The sequence below is a fragment of the Stenella coeruleoalba genome (assembly GCF_951394435.1).
Source record: "Stenella coeruleoalba genome assembly, chromosome: 20".
NCBI lineage: Eukaryota > Metazoa > Chordata > Mammalia > Artiodactyla > Delphinidae > Stenella > Stenella coeruleoalba.
Genome location: NC_137166.1, coordinates 32701556 through 32728323, shown reverse-complemented (window position 1 = coordinate 32728323; position 26768 = coordinate 32701556).

Here is a 26768-nt window from a genome sequence, read left to right as displayed (position 1 = left end):
TTCTACACTACAAAAAATGAGTTTCAATGGTTGTTCATGCATTAAACATTTACTGGGCACCTCCTATGTGTCTGCCTGGGGATAAAAAGGTAATCACGATAAATTTCCTGCAATCTAGGAGCTCAGAGCACGGAGTTCCTCCGACTTATGCTCCCTTTCCTCCTTCATGCGACCTAGAAATATATATTGAACGCGTATCTGGTGCCTGGCTCTGAGCGCTAGAGCTAGAGCAATGGATTAGATAGAGACAGCCCCGTCTTCAGGGACCTTACATTCAGGTAGGGGAAACAGAAACCTAGGAGCAAACAAATATTTAAATCAGAGAATTTCAGATGGTGACAGGGGCCAGAGAGAGGGTAAAAGAAGGTGATGAGGGCTTCCCTGGTGGCGCAGTGGTTGGGAGTCCGCCTGCCGAGGCAGCGGACACGGGGTCTGTGCCCCGGTCCGGGAGGATCCCACGTGCCGCGGAGCGGCTGGGCCCCGTGAATCATGGCCGCTGAGCCTGCGCGTCCGGAGCCTGTGCTGCGCAACGGGAGAGGCCGCAACAGTGACAGGCCCGCGTACCGCAAAAAAAAAAAAAAAAAAAAGAAGGTGATGAATTAGAAAGATTTAGAGAGATGGAAGCCCTTTACAGTAGCCACATTCACAAATGCAAAAAGAAATAAACAGGTGGAATTCATTTTAATCATATGCTTTATTTAAGCTAATATATCCAAACTATAATCATTTCAATATGTAATCAATATAAAAAGATAGTGACAAGGTGATGAGACATTTGACCTTTCTTTACACTCAGTCTTTGAAATCCGCTGATTACTTTACACTTGTGATAACACATCACAAAGTGCCCATGTACCCCTGCCCCTTTGTGAGTGTTCATAGCCACATGTAGCTAGTGGCCACTGTGCCCAATGGTACAGCTCTGGGCCTCTCTGTTAACTCAGATCAATCTCCTTCCTTTATTACATGGGTGTGTTGGCGCTATTCTTCAGCTCCATAAAGGGACTTCTAAAAATTTAAATGTAATCTGCAAATGCCAAAATTACCAGCATCGTGCTCTCATTAATTCCCGTAAGCAATGTCCCAGGATTGACCCCCTGGGTCTGTTGGGAAGGGCTGAGTCATGGTGTTCATAAGCCATCCCTCACTGGGTTGTCATGGGGGCTGCCCTGACCAGGATGGGACCAGCCTTCAGATGGGACCGGCTCTGGGGAGCCAGCTGCAGCAATGGGCCGGTGGTGTTTCTTCTGGGAAGATCCCTCCCAGGCTGAGGCAGGAAAAAAGAAGAGCTCATTTTTGTCCTGCATTGGTTCTCACCCTGGCAAAGGGGAAAATGAGATGAACACTTTGAAATGCTAATTATTTAATCTCTGCCAATGTTGGCTGCTTCCAGGAGAGCCCATGTTCATTTTTAAAATGAAACTATTTTAGAAAATGACCCACGTCATGAAAGTGTGGTCCTCTGGGGGGGCCGAGGGGCCCTTCCCAGAACCCATCAGCCCTCCAGCGGGCTTGAGCAGCCTCCCTTGGAGGTTCGGCTGTTCCCCTGACTCCTTGTAAGCAGCCCTCGGAAAGTCTCTTGAATTTAGAAAATTGTGCCAGCAGAATGCCATGGGGATTGAAAGACCCGAGTTCAGCCTACAATTTCTGAACTTTCTTCATAAGGGATGCTGGCAGATTGTCAGACTCTGCGAGCTGCAGTTTTCACACGTCTAGAATTTTCTTCCTGGATCTGTAGTGAGAATCAAGTGATATTACTCACATGGTATGTGTAGCCCTGACAGTGAACAATCCAGTTTAGTACTCAATACATTTTAGCCTTTTTTTTTTTTTTTTTTTTTTTTTTTTTTGCGGTACGCGGGCCTCTCACTGTTGTGGCCTCTCCCGTTGCAGAGCACAGGCTCCGGACGCGCAGGCTCAGCGGCCATGGCTCACGGGCCCAGCCGCTCCGCGGCATGTGGGATCTTCCCGGACCGGGGCACGAACCCGTGTCCCCTGCATCGGCAGGCGGACTCTCAACCACTGCGCCACCAGGGAAGCCCCATTTTAGCCACCATTTTTAATTGTGTCGTTATAGTTGAGAAGGGCTGGAAATTGTGTGGTTATCTCTGATACACACTTATTTCTTGCTGTGTTTTTTTGGTTTTTTTGAATTCAGATTAAATATAGGAAAATGAACTTTCTGAAAAAAAGCTCTTCCCTTCACCCATATAAGCTTGTATTAGCCTGCTCAGGCTGTCATAAAAAAAACCAGACTGAGTGGCTTAAATGACAAAAATGTATTTTCTCATGGATTTGGAGACTGGAGTCCAAAATTGAGGTGTTCGGAGACTTGGTTTTTCTTGAGGCTTTTTTTTTTTGGCTTTCAGGTAATTGCCTTCTCCCTGTATCCTCACTTGGCCTTTCCTACATGTACCTTCCTCTTCTTGTAAGGGCACCAGTCTTACTGAATTAGGGTCCCACCCTTTATGACCTCATATAACCTTAATCACCTTCTTAAAGGACCTGTCTCCTAAGGTCCCTTTGGGGGTTAGGGCTACACATATGAATTTGGGGGACACAATTCAGTCCATAACAAAGCCTAATCCCAAGTTTCATGTAAAAATTCAAAGTTATGGGGACAAAGCTAACAGAGAACTAAAGAATCCCCTTGCACGTTTTGGTTGTCTTTGAGATAAACATCTGAGAATTTGCCCCAAGTCTAATCACTTATAATAGTGTTTTTTTAAACTTTAGTCATTTCTCTACCATCTTTATGTTTTTATCACATCTGCCTTTTCCCTGTACTATGATTTATTTAGTATCTTTCATTAAATTGACTCCATATTTTACTTAAATAAATATATTTTGAAAGAAAACCTTAGGTCATTACCAAGAAATTTAAATGTTCTTGTTGTTTATAAGCAGAAAGTGATCATACAATAAATCAATGTATACAAGGAGTGTTATTGAATTCTTTCTAGACATTGCCTTATTTAACAAACACATAGCACTTACCATATGCCAGACACTATCCAAGCACTTTGTAAACATCATCTTGTATATTCTTCATGACCTAAGAATGAATAGGTAGCTTTAATATTCTTATTTTGAAGAGGAGGTTAAATAACGGAGAGATTAAGTAACAGAGAGGTTAAATAACTCCCCAAAAGTCACACAGCTAGTGAGTCCAGTAACACTGGGAATCTGGGCAGCCTGATGTTGAACCTTTAATGTTTAAACTATATTTATTGAAAGACTAATTTTTACAGATTTAACGGTGAAACCTTTTGGATTACTTTCCTACTTTCTCAGGAGAAAAATTTCAAAGTCACATCAAATAAACTACAAATGATTTCCCATTCCAAAAACAAGTCTCAGTGTTTGACTATTAGCTAAGTGCCCGGGCTTAAAGAAAACATTTCAGGGCTTCCCTGGTGGCGCAGTGGTTGGGAGTCCGCCTGCCGATGCAGGGGACACAGGTTCGTGCCCCGGTCCGGGAAGATCCCACATGCCGCGGAGCGGCTGGGCCCGTGAGCCATGGCCGCTGAGCCTGCGCGTCCGGAGCCTGTGCTCCGCAACGGGAGAGGCCACAGCAGTGAGGGGCCCGCGTACCGCAAAAAAAAAAAAAAAGAAAACATTTCAACCCAGGCCTTCCTGACTGGGAAGCCCCACAGATTCACTGCATCTCCGCAGTTTGGCTTGTGGGGAAAGCATTCTCCGGTCCCGATCAAAGGCAAAGACTAGTTCAGCTCTACCAGCCTCAGGGTTCTTCCTGGTGGGCTTCCTTGGGGACCATTTACTCACCAGTACCTTTTCCCAGCTGGCAGGAAGATTGGGAAACTGATGCAATTTGGCGGTGGGGGAAGGGAGGCTCAGTCACAGCATTGTCCCCGCCAGCCACAAAAGCATAATCTGCTTGTTTCCCAGATAGCGGGAACAAATCATGATTGAAGGGTCCCTCTGTGCAGATCTGCACCTTGTAAAGTCTATGCATCGGAGTATCAGCATCTTGGGCTCTCCTCTAACCACACAAGGCTCCTGGCAGAACTTTCTTTCCAGAACTAAACAAATTTAGCACCAGATGGCTAATATTGTTGACTTGAAGATTTATGTGTGTGTGTATGTGTGTATTATACATATGTACATGTATATATATACATACATAATATATATACGGTTTTGAATTTACATATGTATATACAATTTATTTTTACCAGAATGCTTGAGATATTATATACGTGTGTATATATGCATATGCATACATACATATATACACATGTGTACATTAAATAATTCATTCATTTCGGCATTGTGAATTCAGTTTTACCAGTGTTTGAGATGATACACACATATATGTTATTATATATACTATATATCTATATATATGAATAATATATGCTTTGGTCTCCTCCCTATGGTTCTTACTCCATCCCAGAAGAAATAGGAAGACCAGGACTTTATTTCCTTTCTTCTTTTAGCTCAGCTAAGAACCCAAGCCACACTGTGGGGAAGCCAGTCCTGATTTTAAGGTGAAGAAGTAAAGTCAAGCTCAACCCAGGCCCCAGCCCAGCCCCACCCTAGTCCCAGAATCCAGTGTGAGACGGGCCAGCAAGTCATGGGGGTGCGGGACCTCTGAGTTGCCACCCAGCCCTGGTCCTGCTGTCAGGCAGCGAAGCTAGCACGAGAGATCTTGGGTGTCTGACCCCTGAGTAAGATCACGCTTTCAAAGCCTGTGTTCCACTTTGCCACTCTGTCCCTGAGGGCTGCCTTGGAGGTCTGCCCTGGCATTCAGATGGCCATGTGTACCGTCACCGGCCCAGCCAGTTGTCTGTTGCCGTCAGCGGGGGACTAGGGCCTGGCAGTTTCGTGCCTTAAAAGTAGTTTTGTGCAACTCAGCTCCTCCCAGCCCCCTTTCTTTTGGAGCCTTCATGGCGCACAGGATTTCCAGGCACCGGAGCAAAAGAAGCTAGTTTGATTTAAGCACAGGAGGAATCGGGAGCTGGGAGTGGGAGGGTGTGTGTTTATATTTTCCGTGCATCCATTAGGGTGAGTGGCTGAGGGGTGGGGAGAAAGGGGGAGCGGAGGAGGGAGAAACTTCATTTATATGTTAATAGTTGCCAGCAACGGGGGCTAAACTGACAGAACTATTTCATGGGAAACTGACAAATTTTGTCAGCCGGGCTGTGCGGCCACATCTCAATGGGGCAATAATCTTGATTAGCAAAACAATTGGGGCCCTGGGTTCCCGCTCAGGTTACACCCGGCCAATGTGAGGAAGGCTGGTGCCTTCAAGCTTGAAGACATTTTCAAAAGCCACCGAGTTTAGGCAAATGAAGTGAACCGTTTGGGTGGGGGGAGGGAGGCGATGGACGAAAGGGGTTAATTCGATTGACCGAATCTTCATAGTCTTATAACAATCATTTACTTAGCCAGTAATTCCGCAAGAAACCAGCGGTGCTGACAGGAAATTGGAGTATCTGTTTGCCCCAGATGTGTGGGAATGTTAGCTGCTCCCTCCTGACCCTTGCCAACCTTGAAAAAAATCCACAACCCCCTTGGGACCCTAATTACCACGTGCAGAATATAAGTTGTTATCTAAAAATACACACACAACTCAACAGCCACGCACAGAGTCACTGCAGGCCCCTGCTGTTACCTCATCTTGACTCAGTTTGGGCTTTCATTTTTATTCTTCTGTTCTTTGTATTGCTAGTGAAAGCTGAAATATGATGAATTCATTTTGACCAGAGGGAAAATGGTATTGCCCCCCGCCTTCGATGAACACTGGAAAAGCTTGGGTGGCTTTATTTTCAGTGTGACCCCACTGGCCCTGTTTCTGTTTGTAAACATACACTCTGGAAGGGCTCTGGTTCCCCCGTCTGCCTTGACGCCGGGAGAATCCAAAAGAGGAGGATATCCTTGCTCAGGGGTGCGTGAGAGGGACAGAGGCAGGTTTCACACCTCTCCAGTGGGGAGCCTTCATAACTTGTTAGACTCATCTTGCTGCCTTGCGTGGTTCAGGCTTCATGGAAGAAGAGTTGTTCAGTGAGATCTAATTAATTCATTTATTTTCAACTTTCTATTTCGAAATAATCACAGACTCCCAAGAAGTTGCAAAAATAGTACAGGGAGGTCAGCTGGGCCCAGGACCCAGCTTCCCCTCATGGTGACATCTACAATGCATTATGAAAACCAGGAAATTATTGGCATAATGCGATTAACTAGACCACAGACTTTACTCAGATGTCACCATTTTTTGCATCCACTAATTTTCTTTTTTGGTATGTCTTTGTGGATCATCGTGTGACACATTTATTTATTTTTTAATCTAACAAATAAAGCAATCCTGAAATTTCAAAATTGGAGAGGCTGTAACAATCATTTCACCCACTACCTCCTCCAGTCCTACCCCACCCTCCCAGCAATCAATTCTATACCCACTCTGATCCTGGAGTTCCCTCTGAAAACAAATTGCCTTTAGAACACCAAACCACTGCTTGCACACTGCACATGACAGGAGGCTCATTACTTATTGAGGCCACTAGACCTTTCTTGTTTGAAAGTTCACAGGAAGAGCTAAAATTCTTCTGTCTCTAATGGCCCCTCAATGGCTCTAGTTCCACCACCTGACTCTGGATTATGTCAGTCTAATCCAGTGGTTATCAACCTTGGTTGTACCTTCAAATCACCTGTGGAGTGTCTAGACATCCCAGCACAGACTGAACCCTAGAACAATTATATCAGACTCTCTGGAGGTGGGACCCAGGCAACAGCATTGTTTTTAAAGCTTCCCAGCTGATTCTCATATGCAGGGGAAGACTGCCTCGTGCCAATCCTCAAGAAGTTGAAGCTATCCCCCACCCCCACTTAAATAGGGTTGCCAGATAAAATATAGGGTACCCAGTTTATTTGCATTTCAGATTAAAAGATGAATAACTTTTTAGTATAAGTATGTCCAAACATTATGTGGGACATATTTATACTAAAATATATTTGCATCTGAAATTTAAATTTAACCGAGTGTCCCATATTTTTATTTGTTCAATCTGACGACGCTACATACAAACCTTTTCCTCTCCAGGCTCTTCCTTACTTCAGCAGCTGATATGTTTCTAAAACCCTTCAGCAGCCTGTCACCCTCTGCAGTAGTGCACTGGGGTATCGAATTCCTTTTTGAGAGTGGCTCTGGTGACTGGTCTCTTAGTTCTGGACTCCTAGATCTTGGTACTTGGGGGCTGGTCTTGGACTTTACTGCTCAATGCATCCTCTGTGCTCTTCTTTCTGTGGTCCTAGCTCTGGGTCTTTCTGAGTCCCAGATGTAGGAGAGTGAAGTAGTTTGGACAGCCTCAGATATGGGTTAAGGACATCTGATTCCATGTTCTTTGGATAGACCTGCACTGTAGTTTTCCCCTTATCCATATCAGAGCACATGTCCTAAGCCATGACTACTCAAAGTGTAGTTCTAGGATAAGAATCATTGGCATCACTTGGGAGCTTATTAGTAGAAGGCCTGAAACATTTTTCCCCTCCCTCTTAAGTTTAGTCTCTGGGGGTCTGCAAATTAAACTTACAATATAGAGAAAAACATACAAATTTATTAATATGCACAGCATGTCCATGTGAGAGAACTCAGTGTTGAGTAATTCAAAGGGGTGGTGAGAATTTGGGGCCTAAATACCTAATTTAACAGAGAAAAGGGAAGAGGGTGGAAAGATAAATGGACCCTTAGGAGAAGAGACAGGAGATATGATAGACTTGTGATAGTACCAGTTTGGGTGTGATGCTGATATTTCCTCTCAAAGAAGGCTAGAATCGCTTCTAGAGAGGGGATTTATGGTAACTGAGTTCTTTTGAGAAAGGCTCTGCTTTTAGGAAGATAAAGGATTTCAGGAACTCATCTTTAAAAGCATCGTCCAACATACCATAATTCCTCTTACTTAAAGGGTCTCCATCAGTCTTAAATACATGGGTTTTCACGTGGTATAGACTCTGTGAGCCTGTGTAGGCCTCTTGGAAGAGATGGGCATTCTCACTGTCACTCATCCAGGGAGATCCTAGGATGGAAAAAAAGGAATCGCAGAGGAATCCCCAGGAGCAGGAACTCTAGTCTGTCTTTGGCCTTGATCTGGCTGGTATGGACTATTTTGGCGAGCTCTGACAAGGTACTGGATGGTGCTCCTTGGGGAGAAACACCCAGGATGGTCCCTGGCCCCTGGAAGCAGGTCAGAGGAGCTGCCCAAAGTGAGAACTTGCCAAACTGAACAAGCCATGCAAACTTATTCCATGGTTCTCTGTGTTTGTTCCTCCCACCTCATCTTAATGCTATGAGGGATTAAGGGAAGGGTTGGTGCTCCCAGTGGGTGGACAGCAGTAGTGATCAGTGGCACCCCTTTCACCTCACCATGGGCCAGAGTGGGGGTTACACTAGCACCCGGGGGCAGCCACAGGGAAAGGTGGTTCTCAGGCCTAAGAGTCACAGCCGCCAAGTTTCACTCTCCATTCTCACGTGGAGATGCTTCCTTCAATACTAACTTGAAAAACCCAAGTTTTATTTTGTTACGGAAGGTGACAATTTCCGTTTTGAAGGCTCTTCAAAACTTTCAAAGTTAACTCCTGGGAAATACAGATTTGAAGTTATCTTCTATATTTCCCCAGAAGCTGAAGTCAGCCATCTGAAATAGGAAGGTCCCTAAAGTACACGTGCATGTAATTTGCATTCATATTCTTAACCTCTTCTGACTTTAAGGTGAAGAAGATGGTACAACATTCTTTCCAAAATATATGATCCGTCTTTTTTCATTAGCAAAGGCCAGAAAGCTTCACTGTTTCGTATTCAAGGACAAACATTGCACATTGCAAATTGTCAGATTAATGTATTAGTTCAACATATTTTTTGGTTTTGCTTTGCTTTTTACTTTATCAGATTCTAATATGTTAATGCTGGAAGAGGTCTAAGAAGCTGTGTAACTCAGGGATGACAAAAAGTTTTCACCTTTTGGTCCAACTATGGTAGAAGGAGGAGTGTGTTGAGAGAAATGTGAGGCTAGAGAGAAACACAGTGATTGATTAGTGATGTCTGCATGGGGAAGAGGTGTGGGATGGGCAACACTATGCCAGGCATTGGCCAAAGAAGGGTAGGGTCCGTCTCTCATTTCACAGATGAGGGACTGGAGTGCTAGGAAAGGAAAATAATTTAAGATCACATGGGAAGTCATTGGCACAGCCAGCATGTTGATCTCTTGACTTCAACTCCAATTCTCTTGCCGTCATACAACTGAATTCCTCTAATATTCACCAATGTTCATTGAACCTACAGATTAATTGCTAAAACCCTGATTCTCTTGATACCTCATAATCACAACCTTGTTTTATCTATTCAAATATAACCAGGGAATAACTTTCAACTGTCAGTACACTACCTACATAAGCTAAGTAGTCAAAACTTTTTGAATGGATTAAGAAGATGATCTTGGTAATAATATTAAGATGACACACCAAACAGGGCCATGGGGTAAATGTTTGTTAACACAGTTATAACAATGATTTTTAAAGTTACAAATTAATAATGAATGATTTAAAATTATTTTGTTTAATATGCAAAAGGACACTCTGCACCCAAACAAGCTGACTTGAAATTGCATGCCACTAATCACAAAGGAAAGGGGACCAGATAACGAAATAGAAATAAAACAGTACAAATCTATCTCCATTTCTAGGAAAACAGCTCAAAGAGCAGGCCCCAAGAGAGGCAGATGAACAGTAAGATGTTTGTTCAGTATTTTTTTTTAATTAAAAAAAACCCCTGCTGTTTGCATGTGGCACAGAGTGAGGATTGTGTAGGGAAGAATTATCAATATATGGTGATGTCTCGATTACTTAGTTATTTTTATTAATTATTTATGATTATTGTTTATTTTATTAATGAGTCCTCTGGGCACAGAACTTCTTTTAACAAAGCTGGTTCTCCAAGGGCTGAAGGCAATTCCAGCTGCTTTCGCACTGGGTCCCTCTTATTTCCTTGTTTTTTTTTTTTGGTTTTTTTTTTTGCTGTTGTTGTTGTTTTTGCGGTATGCGGGCCTCTCACTGCTGTGGCCTCTCCCATCGTGGAGCACAGGCTCCAGATGCACAGACCCAGCGGCCATGGCCCACGGGCCCAGCCGCTCCGTGGCATGTGGGATCTTCCCTGACATGTGGGATCTTCCCTGACCGGGGCACGAACCTGCGTCCCCTGAATCGGCAGGCGGACTCTCAACCACTGCGCCACCAGGGAAACCCTTATTTCATTTTATAATAAGAAACGTTTTATCTTGGTACAACGTTGCTCAGCTGAAAACTACCTTTCTCAGCTTCCCTTGAAGCTAGGCTTGGCCACACCAGTAGGTTCTGGTCAACGGAAAATGAGTGGAAATGAGGTATGTGACTTCCATGTGGTGACACTAAAAGGAACGAGTGTTCTCTTTCCTTTCCCCTTCCCCCCTTTCTCTGGCTGAAGTGTAGCCGTGGTAACAGAAACCAGGATGGCAGCTGACAGCTATTGTCGTCACTGAGAAGGCAGCTGCATGTTGAGGTTGGCAGGACAATAGGAAAAGAGAGAAAGTTTGTGTCCCTGACATCACTGCGGTGTCATATCGGTTCTCGACCATCCAGAGAACTGCATTTGAGGGCTTTTATTGGCAGAAGCTGAACATGTCCTTGTTAGTAGGGCTGAGGAGAATCCAAGGCATCACCTTGGAGGCAGGTTTCTGTCAGGATCTCTGCACACAATGGCACACCCCACTCACAAACTCCCAATATTTTGGAAGCCATATTGGATCATGATCCACTTTCTTTTGGGTACCTTATGCCATACGAACTACAGGTTGAAAATCACGACTGACAAAGAGAACTGGGAGGCCGCCTCTCCACTATCATTAATCAGATCATTTCACTCCCTGGTTAAAGCACACTAGTGATGTCTCATTGCATTGGACCAAAGTTCAAATTCCTCACATAGCCTTCAAGGTCCCACATGATTTTGGCCCTGCCCACCTTCCCACCATCACCTCTATCATCTCCCTCTTATCCACCTTCTTTGCTTCAGGGCTGTGGCCTTTTTCATTTCACAAATGGAACTTGGCTATTTCTTCTATGTTGTCTTCCCTCCCTTAGATCTTTGTGTGGTTAGTTCTTTCTTCTCTTCAATGGCTGAGTTCAAGTGCCAACTTTTTAGGTAGCAAACCTATCTGGAGACCTATCTAGAATCTAAGTAAAGTCCCCATTCACTTCTCTTCCCATTATTTTGTTTCATTTTTAAAGCCATAGGGTTATCACCATTCATAATCATTGTTTGATCCATTTGCTTATCTCTGTCTCCTATGAGAATGTCAGCTCCAGGATAATGCGGACTCAGTATCCCAGTGCCAGTGAAAGCACCTGGTACACAGTAGGTACTCAATAAATACTCATTGACTAATTATAGAACGAACCCATATGAGGTCTGGACCATTGTTGTTCAAATTGTGCAGATGACGAAGTAGAGGGGCAAGTGTACAGAGCCCCTGAGGGGGGACACAGTATTTTCTTAGAGCCTGGCATGAGGGCATCTACCCACTCTGCCGCTTGCTCTGTAGACACTCAGACTTTGCCTTCTAGGAACTAACCTTCCAGATTCCTCAAGTTCAATGTCAGTAGTTCACCTACATTCCAGCCTCCATGAATGTCTATTAATTTACACTGTGAACCCACCAAAGGGGTATCTGATACATTTACATGCACAAATATAAAGGCAGACAGCTGTGGCCCACAATTTTGTTGTTTTGGCTTTTTTGCATCTGAGTGTGGAAAAAAATATGTTTTTGAACTCTGCTCTTGAGTCAGACTTGATTACAGCTGATGAATGACAAAGCAGTTCTGATCTTATCTGGAAAGTTTTTCCATGAAATACAAAGGGAAAAAGAAGCCAGAATAAAGATGTGAAATAAATATATTGACAGAATTCAAAGAAAAGATAATGGATTTGGTCATGTTCCCGTCATCACCGCTGTGTGTGTTGGGGGGAAGGTTGCCAGAGCTGTGTTTGGTTATAGATTAATAATTCCAGGTACAAATGGTTCAGAACAAATTAGAGAAAACATAAACTACGATATTCAACAAACTGAGGTTCAAAGGTTTCTGGAATTTGCTAAGTGTTCTTGGTCACACATTTTTGAAAAGTGATGACACAATATGGAGTGTTTGAACTTTGACACACAAATAGCAAGTGGATTTTTGCTTGAACCACATTGAAGAATTGGGCAACTATTACTAAAAAATGGTGGGGGGAACCAAATGGAAAAGTTTGAAAGAGCCAATTGCCAAGTTGTTAATAATCAAAGAATATTCTAATAATTCTACTGTAGAAAATGTCTTTTAGTTTATGTTCCTTATTGCACAGTGATTAAGAACCTGGCTTTGGGCTCACTCTATGGACCCCATCTGGCTCTGACACTTACTGGCTCTCTGGTCCCAGGAAAGTGACTAAGCTCATTTAGTAGAAATATTTTTTAAGTTCCATATCCTATGCCAGGCATTTTTAACTTCTCCCCAGATCCACTCTTACTTCTCTGATACATTCTTCACATTATAAAGTGTTATCTTTATAATAAAGATAAGATTATGTCACACCTCTTCTTAAAAACCCTTGCTGTCTATGCATAAACATGAAGATCAAAATTCTTACTATGACCCACAGGCTAAGCATGTCCTTGTTCTGCCTACTTCCCAGTCTGTTCCCATGATTCTCTCCTGCTTTTCTCTTTGCTCCAGCCACGCGGGACATCTCTGAGTTCCTCCAATATGCCGTACTTGTTCCTGCCCCAGGTTCTTTGCATCTGCTCTTCCATCTACCTGGAATTCCACTTACCTTTCTTAATTTATCTTTTTGAGTTCAGTTTAATTGTAAAGTCCTCAGCATATGTCCTTTGACCGCTTAGACTTTTCTGTACTACTTCTTTATTGCGTGTACTCAGGGGGATTCTGACAGTGAATTGTTTAATTGGTGATTATTGTCAGCTCTCCAACTAGACTGGGGTCACCTGAAGACAGGGTGGCATCTGACTTGTTTACTACCCCCCCAAGCACTCAACACAGAGCTTTGTACACACCGAGAACTCAATAACCACTCAGAGTGAGTAGGATGAAGACATCAAGTTCTGAGCTAGTCCATGTGTCCCCTGTAAGCACTGGGATGATACTACCTCCTTTATAGGTTCACAGTGAAGATTAAAAGAGAAAAAAATGTGTGAGTGTTTTGTTAACCATAAAGCACCACACATACCAGTAAGGCATGATTATGATTGTTAGATATCCTTTAGGATCATTTCAATTGCAAGTGACCAGAAATTTAACTTAAGTTGACTTATGTTAAAAAACAAAAAAAAATTTCGGGGGTACATATCACTGAATAGATGAGGCAATAAAGGGAGGATTCAGATGCTAAAATGGCATCATCAGAATTCTCTCTCTCTCTCTGTCTCCTTTCTGCTTTTCTCTTTTCTGTTTCCCTGTGTTCTGTCATAAGTCAGTCTCTCTAACTCTAACAGTCAGTGGCAGAAGATGCAGGTCATATTAAAATATACGAGTCTAGTATCCCCAGAAGAGAAAGGGCATCTCTCATCTATGGTGTCAGCAAAGGTCCATGAAAAGTTCTCTTTGGTTTATCATAATAGCATGACCTCTCTGTTGTGGACTGAATGTTTGTCCCCTCACAAATTCTTATAATGAAACACTATCCCCTTCCAATGTAATGGTATTAGGAGGTGGGGTCTTTAAGAAGTGATTAAGATTAGATGAGGTCATGAGGGTGAAGCCCTCATGAATAGGATTAGTGCCCTTATAAGCATCATGAGAAAGCTTGCTTCCAATCTCTGCTCTGGGCCATGTGCGGATACAAGAAGAAGTCAGCAGTCTGAAACTCAGAAGAGGGATCTCACTAGAACTTAACCATGCTGGCATCCTGATCTCAGACTTCCACCCTCCTGAACTGTGAGGAATACATGTCTGTTGTTTATAAGTCAACCAACCCATTTACGGCGTTTTGTTATAGTAGCCCGAATGACTAAGACACTCTCTGAACCAGTCTCTTTGGAGAAAGAGCTGTGCACTGATTGACTGGCCAGGTTCAGGTCGCTTGTCACCTTTGAAGCGTGGAGATGGGGTTATTCACCCTGAACTTCATGGACTATGAAGAAGGTAGTTTACTTGTACAAAAGAAAAGTGGTGTGTTATTAGCAAAAAGCTGAAATAAATGCAGATTGGAAAAAGCAGCAAGCATCTTCCATGGAGATAAACCAGTTTAAATGAAGGAATTCATGGCTCCCAACTCCTCACTCTAACCCTACAGTGTGAGTGGGCTGAGTTTGTCTTCTCTCCCATACGATGCAGAGTCAACGCAAATCATATTCCACAGGCATTTTCATGTTAAGATGACATGGTTTCCTTCTCACAGTCAGGAAGAAGGAGGCAGGGGAAGCATTTAGGAGAAAGCTAGTGGGTCATTCAGTCTTCTGTGCATTAAAGCAGGTAAGATCAGTTATTCTAATCTTATACATCTGAACCTTCATAACAAGTAAAGTAGACCCTGTAAGGAGAAAAGTGCCCAGAACTTAGGCTTGGGATTCCCAGGAAATAAGCATATTACATAGCTCATTAGTGTAAATAAAAGTAAGAAATATCATCAAGCATCACTTGAGAGTTGACTGTCACTCATTATCAGTGTGATACCATACAAGTATAGCCTATACAGACAGACAGCTGAGCTACTTCCTGTTCAATCTCCTTCTTCATGGGGACCTTGCAGTGATGGTCCTTGGGGTCTCTGGGACAGGAGGAAGTTGTGGCAATGAGATGTAAGAGAAAGTTCCTGGGTGGGGTTTCTGGACGTACAGCTGGTATCTTGTGATTAGGAAGATGAAACACGCACACACACACACACACACACACACACACACACACATACACAGTCTTTGTCTTAAAATCAGAGGATTTTTGCTTATTTGTTGCTTTAGTATTTCCAAGTGTAATTAGCTTTCAAATTAAAACACATAGATAATGGCTACCAGTGTGGTATATAATAAAACTGACTCACAAACTTCTGGCTCCTTTTCCATTTTTTTCAAATTGGTGAGTTTTTTAAAGAGTGTGGAGTAATAATCTAAAAGAAAAAAATCTTTGCCCATCCAAATCCTCTGTCTAATTTTGTAATGCATTAGATAACTTATCATTACTGCTGTTTGGATCCTGAATCTTTAAAAAAAAGTTTTATGGTGATTGGAGGAAGCTTTCCTAAGGAATTTTGTGAAATTTCTTGGAAGTTTACTTTGTTTTGGAAATTGCCAAGTTGTATTAAAATATCTATAAGGAGATGGTGCTTGTTGTTCCCCTTAGCAGTAATATGATTCCAGGCATTATATCTTCACTGTTGAAGTCAGAAGATAAAAGAGACCTTTAGTTTTAGTTGTAAAAATCGTATATTTGTTTGTTGCTGCTGAAGTGGCCAGTCTGCTGGGGGGTTGTGAAGGTACTTAACGATAGTCATCAACAGAACCTGAAGGTATTTCGTGTTTGGTTGGTGCTCTCACCAACCAAACCTCTCACCTAAGAGGCAAATTGAGGTTATGGAGAAGGATGACACATTGATCTTCTGAACTTAATTTGAGAAAGAGAAAGAGAATTTCATGGAAAGGACATTTTGCAGTGGAGGTACCTCCTACCTTATATTGTCTTTTCATATATTTGTTTCTGGAACAGAATCATAGAATACTAACCAGAGGGACATCGTTCTAGAAAAAGAAAAGTAGAACAGTGATGGTAAGGAACCATATAAAGGCTATCTAGTCCCAAGCCCTTATTTTATAGCAATGGTCCTGGAACCCAGATGGGAGAAATGGCCTGACCAAGCTATTTGGTGACAGAGCCTGGAGTAACACTCCAGTCCCTGAGATTTGCTGTTATTTAATCCCATCTGAATGGCTGTGATCAAAGGACATAGTTTCTCTCACACATAAAGAAATAACTTGACTTGAAAAAAAGTTAGTTAGGTGACTAGTGAACTATGTCTACCATGAAGCGGTATCCTTAGTCAACCGCTAAGGTCTGTGCCTGTGCGTGCCTTTATTTCTGCGTGACAAGTCCTCATTTGAATGCACAAGTGAACACACATACCCTGTGGAAAGATCATTAACTGAGCTGTGGTGGGGCTCCTACATAGTCAATCACACGTTTGTGTGTGTGCTGCTGGAAACCATGCTGATTATGAAAGTGCCCACTGCCCAGCATGGGGTTATGGGTTCTGAACACATGAGCTCCTTCTCTTAGATAGAGGTCCCCCCTTGCCTTTATCTGCATGGAAAAACAAAATCTATACCTGTAGACTGATTAATGGATACCATTTAACCATCCATCTATCTTCCTCAGATAAACGTAATTGTGTGTGTGTGTGTAGGTATCATGATAAAGAGTTACCATACTTACTTCCTTATCAGAGGGTTGTATTTATCAGGAATCTTGAAAAAACAAACAGGTGTTGAATTTTTTTTGTCCCCCGTTATGAACGACGGCATCAGATTTGGGTTTTGTAGGGTCTGGCAAATCACAATGCAAATTTTTACTCATCCTGACATTTAAATATGAGTGAAAGTATCAGTAAATTAAAATGGACAGAATGAACATTTCACAGAGGAACATTTACAGAGGAAAAGAAGTGTTAAAAAGGGAGTTGGTGGATCATGTGGAAAGAAGAGAACTGGTCCTATCTAAGTACTTGAGTCTCTGATTGTGTTTACTTTTGATTGATTTTTGTGCCATTCGAATTCTCCTTAAAGAGCAGCATGAGATCCCTTGCCCGTGTCCGTTCTACTACCCAAAGCCCTTCTCATTCTCAGCACCCATAGGGCAGTCCTGCTACTACAGGGAGGTTGGGCCCAAGCCACATAATTTTAGGATCTACTTTAAAAATCAGAGCTCAGGCTTAGAATTTCTGTCCAAATTCCAAAAGTTTAAAAAAAAAAAAAAACAAAATGATAACAACAAACAACCCCAAAGCAAATGTCTCGCTGCTCTTTGTGCTAATTTTGTACCAATATCAAACTTGTAACCTTCTGAATGTACAAAAAGGTTTTTATTTTAGATCCAAGGAACAAATGACCTCTTCAAATTCATAATGAGGTATGCATTGAACGGAACACAGCCCAAGGTGAGTCATTCATTAATCATAAACAAAACAGCCCCTGATCAAGGACACTTCAGAACACACTGTAAAAAGAGGCTAGGTTGCCCAATCTCTTTATTTAATATTAACTACATTATGTTTTTCATGTGAGTTCTGAGAAGGTGATTTTCTCACTTTCTTTGTAGCCAGCTCAGTGTGAATGGATAATTACTTCCCTTAATGTTGTTTCCCCTGAAGGTTAACCCTTGTTCAACAAGACACAATCCAATCTCACCTCTCATGGTGGGGCAGGGGGGCCCCATCTGTTGCTGAAGACTTTTAGCTGGAATCCTTCAAGCATAAAAACACCCGTCGACAGGAATATTTCACATGACACGAATAATATTTGTGATTAATAACTGCTAACCAGAGAAGCACAATCCAAAAAATACATTATTAGCTTATTACAGATATGTGATATGCTAATTATCTACAAAAGTTTCATTGGTGATGACTGTTTTGGCAGAAATTTGAGCAGGGGAAGTGGAAACTTAAACTTTTATATAAGTTGGAAACAAAGCATTGGGGCAATTGGACTCTAGAAGCCCTGGGAATTGTATTTGGTATTTAATTCTGTCTGATGAGAAGGAAATTAAATAATGAGAAACAAAATCAGTGTGAAGATGGAAACTTGAGTCAAGGAGAACTTGTCTTCAGAAGCTCTTCTTTACCTTTCTTGACAAAAGGCTCCTGGGGTTGAAATGGGCAGGTAATATGATAGGGTGTGGCAAGCTTCGCCTGGGTGCCTTTCAAGGGGAGTGTGTGTCACTGCTTCCCTTAGACCTAAAGGATTTGCTCCTGGATCCCAGCATTCCCAGTGGAGACCAATGCACTGCCAGCCATTTTCCCATTGCCCTGGCCTCACCCATGTCCCAACCAGATTCAACACTCGGTGTTAAATGAACAAAGGTAGCTTGGGCACCATCACTGAAGCATCATAGAACATACAGAGCATGTGATACAGGACCCAGGAGAAGGTCAAACACTTACTTGGTGAAGGAACCTGGAGTCAACCCCCTCATTTTACTGATGGAAAAGCTGAGTTCCAGAAAGGGTCACTAAGTTACCCCCAATCCCAAAGGGATGATAGAATTCTGGCTGTAGACTGTCTGCTGAAGGAACAGTGAAGTAGTACTACTCTGGACCTTCTGCTTAATCACAACTATTCTCAGTCTCACCTTCCAGAAATTTACAATCAAGAGAGACATTTTGATGTGGATGGCAAACAAAATATGTTGAAAACACTCCTCAGTTAGACTGTAAATTAGGAGGGACAGACTCTCTGGCATCCGGAGACCCCAACTCTGGCCCTCCTTCCTGCAATCTCACGGCCAGGATGATACTTCCTTCTGCTTCTCTCTCTACCATTGCCTAAAATGGATCAGTTTATCTCTGTATTCTAGATTCTGGAAGAAAAGAAATCAGGTCACATGCAGGGCAACTGCTCAGGGGCTGTGAACAAGACACCCTTACAGCTCCCCAGGTTGGATGTAGGTGGTCTGAGGTTCATGACACTGCTCCCTGGAAAACCACAGAATGTGCTTGAAGCCATGAGTTTGTCATAGCAAACCAAGGATTAATGCAAAGCCCTCCAATTTGCTGTACACCTGAAACTGACACAACATTGTAAGTCAACTATACTCCGATATAAAAATTTAAAACACTTTTTAAAAGCAGAGCCCTCCACCCATTGTGACTTAAGCCCCATGAAGACTGAGATCTTGGCTACCTCATTTGCCACTGTATCCCCAGGATCTAGAACTGGTCTGGCCCCAATTAGACACATATTTATTGAAAGAACCACTGATTTGAACATTTTTGGGCACCTACTGTGTGCAGGACTTGTAGGAGACAAAGCTATCACCCTTGCCCTCACTGGGTTCTCGGTGGAATATAGGCAGAAGACAGACCCAGTAAGTTCATCTTAAGAGAGTGGGTTCCTGGGTCAGGGTGCCCCGATTAGCTCCTTGACTGCCGTTGACTGGTTATGTGACCCTCGACAAGCTACCTAACATCTCCAGGTTCATTTCCTCAACTGTAAAAGGAGGTGAATAATAACCCTGACACACAGAGGGATGTGAAATCGTAGGTGGACGGATTCAGCGCAGAGCCAGTAGGTGCTGGATATAAGCTAGCTGTTGTTGTTGTTGTTATTATTACTGTTGTTTTCCTTCACACTCGCTTTAGCATTTCTGGGGAAGCATCCTGAGTGATACCTGGCATCCCCCAAAATTCTACAGATCTATCTCTATCTACCTCATAAGGGATTGTGATTCTATGACAGGGTGCAGAACTAATCAACCTTGCAAATGTTTCAAAAGTAAGAAAAAAAAGAAAGAAAAGTGTTATTGTTTCTTTTTTTCACCCCATTCCTTCAAATGTGCAACTTTCTGGCTCAAACTCTGCATGTAGTAGGTGTGTTCCAGAAATTTCAGCGAACCAAGATGCAAGCAGGACACTCAAGTTCAGTAAAAGAGCTTTTGTCGCCAGACACTTAGAGCAAGGAAATGGAGGCCAACCCTGGAGTTTTCTCTGCATCGAGGACAGCCAGAAATGCAGAGGAAGTCAGCTAAATGATTGCTTTAGTTGCTGCGAAAGCTGCGATCGTTGTTGCCTACACCAATGTGTGTGTTGTAGGCAGCTTTGATTGAAAAGTTAATCAGCAGCCTTGAGTTTCTATCAATAAAGAGGAGAGAAATTGATTTAAACACTTGATGAAAAAAATTTTAAAGCCCTAAACTCCTGAAAATGTAGAGATATTGAATTAAGAGAATGAAATATGGATTGGGACAGGTTTCCCTCAGAACAATAAAGTTTTCAAGAAGAAAGGGGTCTTGGGAGCACGAATTCAGTCTTGACGTGGGACTTGAGAAGGAAGATGGGTAAAAGAAGGATGAGAGATCTGCTGACGGGTAGGGTGTGTGTTGGTGGGTACAGGATGGACCCGCAGGCTGCCAGAGACTCTCTGGCACCCCCGCCTGCACCCCAAGACCATCTGAGGGCTCAGAGGATGTGCATGAGCTGCCCTTCTCCTGGACCAGTTCACATGAAAGTGTGAACAGCCCGAGATGAGCAACAGCTGGGCAGTCGGTAAAGGGGACGAGCTTGGTGGGCTCAGGTGGTCAGTCAGGGCTTACTTGAATGGGGCATTGAAAGTAGACATTTTAGAGTTGGAGGTACCGTTCAAGTCATCAGGCACAACACTTTAGCAGATGATGGGTAAAGGATGAACATGGGAGGTGGTAGAAAACCAATGTAATGGAGTGTTTTTCTCAATCTCCGTGAAGTCCTTAAAGTGGTTATACTAGCCTTAGTAAGCTGGTGGTGGTAGTGTAACAATAATAATAATAATGATGATGATGATGATACTAATAATAAGCGTTTATTAGGTGCTTACCAAAGCCAGGCCCTGTGCTGGGTATTTTTCATTTACCTAGTCCCTTATTTACTCTTCCCAACCATCTTGCGAGGGCATTAATTTAACTGTATTTCATTTTATAGATGAGAAAACTGAGTTTCAGGAGGGGAGAGTAACTTGTCCAGAGTCACAGAGCCAACAATGTATGGCACTAAGGTGGAAAGCTCATGCGTCCACTTGCCCTGCCTGGAGAATCTTCCAGTGCGTTACATATCTGCTCAGAAACAGAACAGGAAAACAAGTCTCTCACCGGTACCAAAGTTGATGCACTCAGTGATGCAAAATCATATCAAGGCTTTAGCGCACAGCTTAACACAATTAAGTCTTTGATACATCTTAACAGGGATTCGTTTTTGTTCATAAAATCTACAGCAGAGTCTAGAACGCAATAGGTACTCAAGACATATGGGACGTGTTATCATAAAAAAGAATGAAATAATGCCATTTGCAGCACCATAGATGGACCTGGAGATCATCATACTAAGTGAAATAAGTCAGACAAATATGATATTGCTTATATGGGGAATCTAAAAAAAAAATGATACAAATGAACTTATTTACAAAACCGAAACAGACTCACTGACTTAGAGAACAAACTTATGGTTACCAAGGGGGAATGGTCGGGGGGAAGGGATAGGTTGGGAGTTTGGGATTGACATGTACACACACACCACTATATTTAAAATAGATAACCAACATCAATATTCTGTAATAACCTAAATGGGAAAAGAATCTGAAAAAGAATAGATATATGTATATGTATAACTGAATCATGTTACTGCACACCTGAAACTAACACAACATTCTTAATCAGCTATGCTCCAGTATAAAATAAAAATTAAAAAGAAAGACTGATATTATTAACACATAAGCCTGATTCCCCATCACCTTCCCCTATAGAATCAATGTCTTTGCCACACTTGGCTTTGACAATGTACCTTTGGGACTCTGTGCCCTTGATCATGCTATTCCCTTAGCTGTGGGTGCCATTTCTTATTCTTCATTTTTTGCCCATTAAAACCTCTCATTCTGCAATGCCCAGCTCGAGAACTGCTTCTCCTTGGTGTTTGTCTTAACTCTCCTTTACTTTCTCACCTGCCCAGATAACCAGAATGCCTCCTACTTGGTGAAGCCTCCAGCTTTAATTACACCTTGATTAGCCTTTGTTAATTTTTCTTGCATCATTCTGAGGTGTAAACATGGTCATTCTCCCCAATTCAATTCTAAGCTCCTTGAAGTCTGGATGGTGTTTTCTCATAATTATACTCCTCATCCTTCACCCTACCCGGCCTCTGGGACTGTGCTTGGCACCTAGCAGGCACTCAATGATCAACCTGAATTGCAGATTAATTTTGGGAATTCCACCTTAAAATCCTAATGTTTTCTATAGAGGAGCTGTTCAATGAACTGTTATTGGATATTGAGTCCTTACCAGGAATATGCTGATCAGAAAATTAGATCCTCCCTTTAGAAGAGAGGGCTCTGATAGTTTGGGCTAGGGATGTGTTTTGAACAGGAATCATTGGCAGAAGGAGAGGGACAGGATTTTATTGATTGATTGATTGATTTTTGGCTGCATTGGGTCCTCATTGCTGCATGCGAGCGGGGGCTACACTTCGTTGTGGTGCGCGGGCTTCTTATTGTTGTGGCTTCTCTTGTTGCGGAGCACGGGCTCTAGGTGCACGGGCTCTAGGCGCGCGGGCTTCAGTAGTTGCAGAACGTGGGCTCAGTAGTTGTGGCTCGCAGGCTCTAGATCGCAGGCTCAGTAGTTGTGGCACACGGGCTTAGTTGCTCCGCGGCATGTGGGATCTTCCCGGGCCAGGGCTCAAACCCATGTCCCCTGCATTGGCAGGCGGATTCTTTTTTTTTTGCGGTACGCGGGCCTCTCACTGTTGTGGCCTCTCCCGTTGCAGAGCACAGGCTCCGGACGTGCAGGCTCAGCGGCCATGGCTCACGGGCCCAGCCGCTCCACGGCATGTGGAATCTTCCTGGACTGGGGCACGAACCCGTGTTCCCTGCATTGGCAGGCGGACTCTCGACCACTGCGCCACCAGGGAAGCCCTCATTTTTTTTTTGTTTTAATTTACTTATTTTTATTTTTGGCTGCATTGGGGCTTGAGAGCAATACTGTGGCTATCACAACAGGATTGTTGAGGAACCTGCCCCTGAAGAACTGTTATGATAGAAACTAGAACTAGGGCTGGGTAGGCATCTACCCAACTTGCTAGATGGTTATCCTGGGTAGGCTGGGGTGGAAGAGCCTGTCTGGGAACCTCCGTGGTAAATGTATCAAATTCCATTCCTCTTCCCCAGGGGGGCTGTCAGTGTCACGCATGCCATCAGGCGCTTCAACAACCCCCAAATCACTGCATTACAGCAGCACCTTTTGATTGACTCATCAACTACCAACAGGAAAGATATGCTTGTCATCGCGTGTGGAGCAGCAATTAGCAATGGGAAGAAACTCAGAGCCTAGGAGTTTGAATTTTGGTGTGGAGGATAAAGCCAAAAACAAGCTCTCCAGTCAAACACCCCAAACACAGCCAAACACTACGGGGCTCACAGATAGGAATGAAATAGAGTGTGAGCACAATCTGTTGGAATATTAATATTAATACCATAATGAACAGATACTCACTGAGTACTTACCAGTGTTAGGTGGTGTTGTACATATACTGAGAATTTAATTTAATTTAATCCTCAAAACAGCCCAATGGATAAGGAAATAATATTTTCATTTTACAGATAAAGAAAAGGAAGTTCAGACAAGTCAAGCCTCTTGCCCAGAGTCAGACAGCAAGGAAGAGGTGAGGCCGGGACTTGGAGACAAAGTCTTTCTGATCCTAACATGTCAGCATCTAAACATTTTGATTTGCTCTTTGGGGGAGCAGGCTTAGCCAGGATCTGATTACACTAAGAGGATTCAAGTTTGAGGACAGATAAAACTTACCCAGTGAATCCTTACTTTCAAAGTATATATTGTTCCTTTTTTCCCTCCCAGATAGAGTACCTGCCTCTTTTCTCTATAGTTAAGCATGCAAATGACCATCTGTATAACATTCTGTTTCAAACTGCTAGGCACTGGGTAATTACAGTTTATCCACCGGCCATATTTAATTTTTCCAATGTGTTTTTCTTCATTTCCTCCCTTCTGGGACCTTTCTTGGGCTATTCTTTTTTTTCCAAAATAGGAAAATTCTTAGTCATTAATCTAGCATTAAATCATTGAATTATTATTATAGATATTATTTCTTTAACTGGAAGATTTGAAGCATTAAAAAAGATTTTGAAAAAAATGAACAGCAAATCCACAACCATGCTGATATAATTCTATTCATTTCTTGAATTTTTTCTTGGGCAATTTGACTAAAGAGCTAGATTTTCATGTCGGCATTATACACAAACTTTTTTGGTATATCTTCCATAGATTTATGTAATTTTAATTTATTAACATTAAGAATTCCATTGCAATGACTTTCCCAAATGATTGTCCGTTTCCTTGCATACTGAGGTTGGGTCAACTTTTCAGATATTGTAGCTAACACAGTAATATCTTTCACAAACCCTTCTCTTTGATTTCTTAAAGTAGTAATTTCTTTTCCCGGACTACTTTCATATGTCCTTCCCATTTAATTTTAAAAAGTTGGTAAAGAACACTTTAATTTGCTGATAAACTATTTTAAACAATGTTGGGGTTCTTTTTGCTAAGCTCAGCACCACTGGACACCAAGGTGACATGATCCTCAGGTCACTATTGCTCTTGCCCAAGGGATGCCGGTTAACTACAAAAGGCCGGTTTAAAAAAAAAAAAAAAAGGCAGGTACATGACTCTTTTTTGAAGTGTCCATTGACAGATGAATGGATAAAGAAGATGTGGCACATATATACAATGGAATAATACTCAGCCATGAAAAGAAACGAAATTGAGTTATTTGTAGTGAGGTGGATGGACCTAGAGTCTGTCATACAGAGTGAAGTAAGTCAGAAAGAGAAAAACAAATACCATATGCTAACACATATATATGGAATTTAAAAAAAAAAGTTTGAAGAGCCTAGGGGTAAGACGGGAGTAAAGACACAGACCTACTAGAGCATGGACTTGAGGATATGGGGAGCGGGAAGGGTAAGCTGGGACAAAGTGAGAGAGTGGCATGGACATATATATACTACCAAATGTAAAATAGCTAGTGGGAAGCAGCCACGTAGCACAGGGAGATCAGCTCGGTGCTTTGTGACCACCTAGAGGGGTGGGATAGGGAGGGCGGGAGGGAGGGAGATGCAAGAGGGAAGAGATATGGGGACATATGTACATGTATAACTGATTCACTTTGTTATAAAGCAGAAACTAACACACCATTGTAAAGCAATTATACTCCAATAAAGATGTTAAATAAAAGAATATATCAGAACAAATTTGGCAGAAATTGCCAAAAGATTGCTGTAAATAATAAAAGAATTGATTAAAATAAAATTAAAATAAAAAAATAAAATAAAATAAAAAAGGCAGGAATCCCTGCTGGGCACTCGATGATCCCAGCTTGTCTGTGAGACGGTCTATAGGGCACGTATTGCCTGTGTCTACTGCCAAGGACTCTATGCCAGGCACTGTGCCAAGTGGTTTACAGTCGTCCCTTGGTGTCCGAGGGAGATTTGTTCCAGGACCCACCTCAGACACCAAAATCCACAGATGCTCAAGTTCCTTATATAAGATGCTATAGCATGAGCATATAACCTACACACAACTTCCCAGATCCTTTAAATCATCTCTAGATGACTTATAATGCTTAATGCAGTGTAACTACTATGTAAATTGTTGTAAATACAATGTAAATGCTATGTAAAGAGTTGCCACAAGAGTGGCAAATTCAAGCTTTGCTTTGGGGAACTTTCAGGAATTTTTTTCAAATATTTTCTACCTGTGATTAGTTGAATTCGTGGATGCGGAACCCATAGACAGGGAGGTCTGACTGTCTATTCGTTAACGCTTAGCACAGCGCTCTATGTAGTTGGTCCACAGTTGATATTTGTTGAATGATTGTTTGGTCTCCTTTCATCCTCAGAATACCTTCAAAGGCCAATCTAACGATGAGTCCCGTTTTAAAGGTGCAAGTGCCAAGGCTTGGAGCAATTGGGTAACTTGCTAAAGTCACTTGGTTAGTAAATGGTGATGCTAATTTGGACAGGTGCTGCCTGACCCCAGCATCTTTCTCTCTTTCTTAAGAAACAAAATACTATAGGTTGCTGCCTTTACCATGCTGCTGTGCTGCCCATGGTGGGAGTACATCTGTATATTTTTTCCTTTTTTATCTCATTTCTGGAAATCCTTATAAGAATCCAAAATAACCCCAAAGTCAAGGTTTTATTCTATTTTTGCCTCAAGTCTTTAAAAACAGACCGAGAGACCAGGTATATTAAACTGCCTGGTGTCTCTCATCGATATCTAGGAGGAAAGCCTGGCATAACCAAATACTTCAGAAGCTCCAGTCTGTGCCAGGCACAGGGCTAGGCATGAGGGACACAGAAAGGTGGAAGATCTCCTATCAAGCTCACTAATGAATGCAGGGCAGAATCAAGCACATAGTAAGTGGGCAATAGTTACAGAGCACAAAGGGTACACAAAAGAGAAGATGCTGAGATGTGGGTGACAGGATGGGGTTGGAGGGGAGCTAATTTTGATAGGTTGACCAGTTGCTGCTTAACTTCCTTGCAGGGGTGAAATCCTTATAGAAACCTCACTCAGATTTTTGGCATACTTGAAGGCGGTGATTCTCTTTCACTTTTTCAGTTTAAATGCTACAGTAACGAGTAACCTCTCAAATATTCATTGACCCTAAGGCTGGCTTAAGACCTGACCAAGTCAGTGTTTCATGCCCTTACTTTTAGATCAGAGTTTTTCAACCTCAGGGCTATTGAAATTTGGGGACCAGATAACCCTTTTTGTGAGAAGCTGTCCTGTCTATGTAGGGTGTTTAGCAGCGTATCTGGCCTCTACCCACTAGCTGTAAGTAGCACTACCCCCCATCATGACAACAAAAGTGTGTCCAGACATTGCTGAATGTCCCCAGGGTGGCAAAATTACCCCCGGTTGAAAACCACTGCTCTAAGTGTATAGATCATAACATTTTTGATGTCATGGATAATTTC